Here is a 5,678-nt window from a genome sequence, read left to right as displayed (position 1 = left end):
TAGTAAGCAATGCACAGCTGGAAATTACTTTTTTTTTTAAAAAGGATTTTTAGCATTAAGTGTTATTTCCTTCCTTGAAATGTCTGTTCAGTCTGGATGAAGTGTAATTTGAGAGCTGTTTAGGAGGAGAGGCTGGTCTCCCGCTGCATCTTCAGTCCCATTCAGGCAAGTCAAACTTTATACATAAACCTTTAAATAATATTGTTATATAATACTAGTGATCAGATCTCACTAACTGATATCACCCAATGAGGATGGGTTCTCTGAAGTTCCTCTCAGGGTTTCTTCCTTTTGTTATCTCAGCACTGTCACCCCCTAATGTTCAATTTTGTAAAGCTGCTTTGTGACAATGACTACTGTTAAAAACTCTATACAAAGAAAACCGAATGTTTAAACATCAGTTTCAGACCAGCGTCGTACGGTACTGAATCTGTAATAAAACACTCAACTTCACACGTTTCATTATTTTATTGTAGGAGACAAACAGACTTACACATTTACATCACCATAAGTACTTTAACAATACATAAAAACATACAGGTAGCGTTCTAGGGGTTCAGTGCACAATCATTTACTAGAATTACTCTAAAAGCTCTTCCTGAGGGTCCAGTGTGAACCTGATTAATATTGAACACACTCAGGATTTCACTCCACCTCCTGTTCACATATTAATGAGGTGATGTCACTCAGGAGGAGGAGTAAAGTCCTGAGACACTTGACTTCACTTTCACTTCTCTGACTACAGGAACACAGTAAAGATTTCTTACAGTTTAAAGTCTGTACAGGTGTTCAGTTTCTCTACCTGTGAGACCGCCTGAAAGCTGAGACTCTACAGACTCTCACAGTAGCCCGATCTGGTTTGTATGATGAAATCTCTTCATGCTATAAGAGGAGTGAGTGGTCACGGGTGTGAAGAATCATGCTGAAACTCGCTGCCGAATCTCACGTCCCCAGGGAGTTAACGCAGGTCTTATTACTGCAGGTTAGAGCTGTAACTGTTAAGAAAGAAAGGAAAAAAGAAAGAAAAAGAGAGATGAAGCTTGAGAAGGTTTTTAATAGTAATTATATATTGATCATCATTCAAGATTCAAAGAACTATTAATCCCAGAGGGAAATTGCATCATCACAGAGAACGAGATGATATTAATATATGGTTTAAATTTAATTTAATCAATAAATCCTCACTGATATAGACTAGTAATCTAAAAAATAAAAGGAATTACTAAATTATTATTTCTCTGTACATCTTGTAAAACAAATAACCTATTTACAAATTATACTAATTCTAGTAGTATGTTTTAGAATGTTTGAAAAAAAATATTAAACTTAATATTTGTCGCTTTCTGCCCCAGTAATAATAATTAAATAAACTATTGTGGAACAGAAACAGACGAACCCCATCTACGCCGGTACTAAAATGCGCATGTGTCAACTCAACTTCGCTAGAATTAACACGATGTGCTACTGAACACTGACCAATAGGTCTCCACTTGTCACTTTCACAATGTCACTTTACAGTCACTAAGCCACTTTATGCACTCCACACTGCACATAATTGCCTTTTTGCACAACATTCATTGCGGACATTCCTTATACATTATACACAAGTAAACACTCCCACAATCGTGTGTGTATGTGTATATGTAGATATATGTATATATATGCATGTGTATATATATATATATATATATATATATATATATATATATATACACACATACATAGACGTGTATGTGTGTGTATATTCTGTATGTGTATATGTGTATACTTATGCTCACTTTTTTTTTATTTAAATTATATATATATATATATATATATATATATATATATATTTATTTATTTTATTTTTTTTATAACACGCACAATATTTTACTACTGTATTATCCATATGTATATTTATTCTTATAATTGTACACCACTATTGCTTGTGTAGCTTGCACGTAAGAATTGCACAAATACCAATTCTTGCTGCTATGTTTTTTACTACCTCAACACCATATTTTATGTCTTATGTTTTATGTTCTGATATGTCGTTGTCGTCGCACTGTCACTTTGTTGTTGCTCGTTTTGCACATTTGCACGTGCACTTTATGTTGTTGTCTGTTGTCTGGGAAAAAAAAACCTGTAGATAGTCTTTTAGTTAGTTAGTCTTTTTAGTTAGTTTTTTTGTTAATTTATGTTGTAATTTATGTTAGGAATATCTGTCTTGTCTCTGCTAGCCAGCTAACTAGGCCTCCTAGCTAGCTAGTTTAGCTTCTCTGTTAATTTATGTTGTAAGTTTATGTTGCATGTAGCACCTTGGTCCTGGAGGAACGTTGTTTCGTTTCACTGTGTACTAACTGTATATGGTTGAAGTGACAATAAAGCCTACTTGAACTTGAACTTCACTCACGTGTACGGTACCAGTGTACCAGTACCGTGATGTGACAATAAAAGCGACTTGACTTGACGACGCCATGATTTGACTCGCCCTGACTCTCTCACACACACTAAAGGCAAAAAATATATACATATATAACAAAAATATATCCCTGTCTAAACAGACAGGCAGATGCACTGCATATCGTACTGTGTATGACTGTGTATGTGACAAATAAACTTTGAATTTGAGATGCACTACGCATGGGGGGAACTGCTAGCCGAGTTAGCTTTTAAGCAGCTACTGTTGGGCAACGGTGTGCCATGCTAATGTTATTTAGAACATAAAACTGTTTCAAAGCACGGGTAATTACCTTAAATCTAGCAATCCGGCTTTAATTGTAAGAAGACATATAATAAAATATACATAGGATAGAAGACGCGGTAACTTACCGACAATACTTTAGCACGTGGAAAAACGGTTGTTGTAGCACCGGCGCTATAAGTGAAGTCAAGCTGTTGCCTGGATACAATTTGGGCGGACTGAACCATTTTATGATAATCGAGAGGGGGAGAGGGGCTCACGGACGTTTGTGTTTCCTAAACAAACACATTTTTTGACATCAGCAAACAGCAAATAGAATAATTTTAAGTTCATAACTTTTACTATCAGCACCACAATTTTATTAGGGGCTTCTCTGGGCCCCCTCTCAGTCATGGGCCCTTAGAATCGTCATCGTTTACCCCCCCTTTACAGCGCCCTTGCCTCTAGGTTGGACTATTGTAATGGCTTACTGTCTGGTTGTTCAGCTAGATGCATAAATAAGCTTCAGCTAGTCCAGAATGCAGCAGCGAGAGTCCTCACTAGAACCAGAAGATATGAGCACATCACCCCTATCTTATCTTCACTCCATTGGCTCCCTGTGAAATTACGCATCGATTTTAAAATACTAATCTTGACATATAAAGCATTAAATGGTCTCGCGCCGCAGTACCCGAGCGAACTGCTAGTGTCTTACGATCCGATGCAGGCTGCTTGTCAGTACCGCGTATTATGAAAACTACAGCAGGGGGCAGAGCTTTTTCTTACGAAGCTCCTAAATTATGGAATAGTCTTCCAAATAGTATTTGGGACTCAGTGTTTAAGTCCAGGCTAAGAACCTATTTATTTAATCAAGCATTTTTATAAATAGATTAGCCTTAGGTAAAGGAGCAGATCTGGGGGACTCATGGATGTAGAGTATCATGGTGAACTGGTATGTTTAGATGCTGTCTTCCTTACTCTCATTGATCATTCAGGTTTGTTGACGGTTCCCGAGCTGCCAGTGATCCAGACTCCCTCTGCCCTCCGGACCTGTCTGACCCATCCTGGTGCCCCGCTTCTGGTTAGAGATTTCGTCACATGGATCGTGTGTCTCTTTGAGATGTGTCTCGGGATGGTCTCACTCTACCATAAAGACGGTTCTGGCCTCGACTGATGTTGACAGCTGTTTCTCTGAGGACTTGACTTGGCTGCGGTTGCTCGATGGTTCAAGACTGCAATTGTCTCCAATAACTACCTGGACTCCATATTAACATCAATTAACATCAACCGTTATAGCTGAACTGGCTGCCACCTAACACACAGTATAAATGCAGATCATTTACTGCTTTTTGTTTCACCCAAGTGAGGATGGGTTCCCTGTTGAGTCCGGTTCCTCTCAAGGTTTCTTCCTATTACCATCTCAGGGAGTTTTTCCTTGCCACTGTTGCCCTCGGCTTGCTCACCAGGGACAAACTGACCATTTTGATTCATGCACACTTACATTCCATACAGACTTAAATAATTCTTTTGATTGTGTAAAGCTGCTTTACGACAATGACAATTGTTAAAAGCGCTTCTTCTTTCTTACATTTACATTTACATTTACATTTAGGCATTTGGCAGACGCTCTTATCCAGAGCGACTTACATTTTTTTTTTATCTCTTTACACATCTGAGCAGTTGAGGGTTAAGGGCCTTGCTCAAGGGCCCAACAGTGGCAACTTGGTGGTTGTGGGGTTTGAACCTGGGATCTTCCGAACCGTAGTCCAATGCCTTAACCACTGAGCTACCCCTAGCCCATCTTCTTCTTTGTCTTTCGGCTGTGCCCTTTCAGGGGTCACCACAGCGAATCATCTGCCTCCATCTAACCCTATCCTCTGCATCCTCTTCTCTCACACCAACTAACATCATGTCCTCTCACTGCATCCATAAATCTTCTCTTTGGTCTTTCTCTAGACCTCCTGCCTGGCAGTTCCAACCTCAGCATCCTTCTACCCATATATTAATAATTAATTGTTAAAAGCGCTATACAAATAAAATTGAATTGGAGTGAGATTCTGAAAATAAGGGCATTGAATCTGCATGTACACACACAACGTCCTCATTGCATCTGCGCTGCCATTTTGTCTAACACTAACCATACACCTACCCTGCATGGTTCAGGTTCTGGATATTTTAGCGTTGCAGCGTTATGCATATGATGCGTATTTTTCCAGTTGGTACAACTGACTTTTGAAATATTTACCCCAACAAAATAAAATGAAATAGGGCCTTCTTACCCACCAGCCAAACTACCCGCATGCTCTCTAGCAGCTTCATGTAGGTCAGCAGGGGTGTAGCACAGAACTCTGTACAGTACATTAGCAGGCTCATTGGGCCCCTTCCTTCCTTGATCAATATCTCTCATATTTCATTTTAGAGTTACTAGGGCCCCTTACACAGGACAGTGAAAATTACAATATTTGCTGAGTGTCTATTCATGTACAAAATAATCTATCGCTATTTATATTCATGAGTACACTTAGGGAATAACACACTTAATTAAGAGAGAATACAACAAAAGAGTTTTCACTCCAAATATTTATTGTTTATTTTATTACTTTTTATTGCTCCTTATAGAAGTTTCTTTTATGCTGAAATGTTTTCAAAAGCATCTGAATGTGCCCAAGACTTTTGCACAGTACTATAAGTAAAACAGCTGTTAGATTTTACTGAGCTTGCTGTGGAACGAGTTCTTCTGGTAACTTTGTCACACTTTATATATTATTATTATTATTATTATTATTACTATTATTATTATATAAACATAGATGCAAGCAACGATGATCAGCCCAAGTACCTACGCCATCACCGGGTGTGTGCATTTTAAGCATTTCCAAAAAGCCCCGGATGCTAATGTCACTCAATGTGATGTCACTTAATATGATGTGACTCAGGTAGTTATTATCCACTTTTCAGTGTGTAGGAAGGCATCACCATGACTGAACTGTTTGAGATTTGCAATGTTTTTAGATCA

The 5,678-nt window shown here is 38.3% G+C and overlaps 1 long non-coding RNA gene across 1 annotated transcript; it reads right to left on the bottom strand.

The window, feature by feature from the left end:
- Positions 1 to 453: 453 nt before the first annotated feature.
- Positions 454 to 2,946, bottom strand: LOC128518565 (uncharacterized). The gene is made up of 2 exons (XR_008357749.1): positions 2,812 to 2,946; positions 454 to 995 (listed from the first exon to the last, which is right to left on the bottom strand). It is a non-coding gene; the product is annotated as an uncharacterized LOC128518565 (long non-coding RNA).
- Positions 2,947 to 5,678: the final 2,732 nt, after the last annotated feature.

The sequence above is a fragment of the Clarias gariepinus genome, chromosome 3 (assembly GCF_024256425.1).
Source record: "Clarias gariepinus isolate MV-2021 ecotype Netherlands chromosome 3, CGAR_prim_01v2, whole genome shotgun sequence".
NCBI classification, from domain to species: Eukaryota; Metazoa; Chordata; class Actinopteri; order Siluriformes; family Clariidae; genus Clarias; species Clarias gariepinus.
The sequence above is the reverse complement of the archived record's forward strand: the minus strand, read 5'-3'. Positions and strand labels throughout refer to the sequence as shown.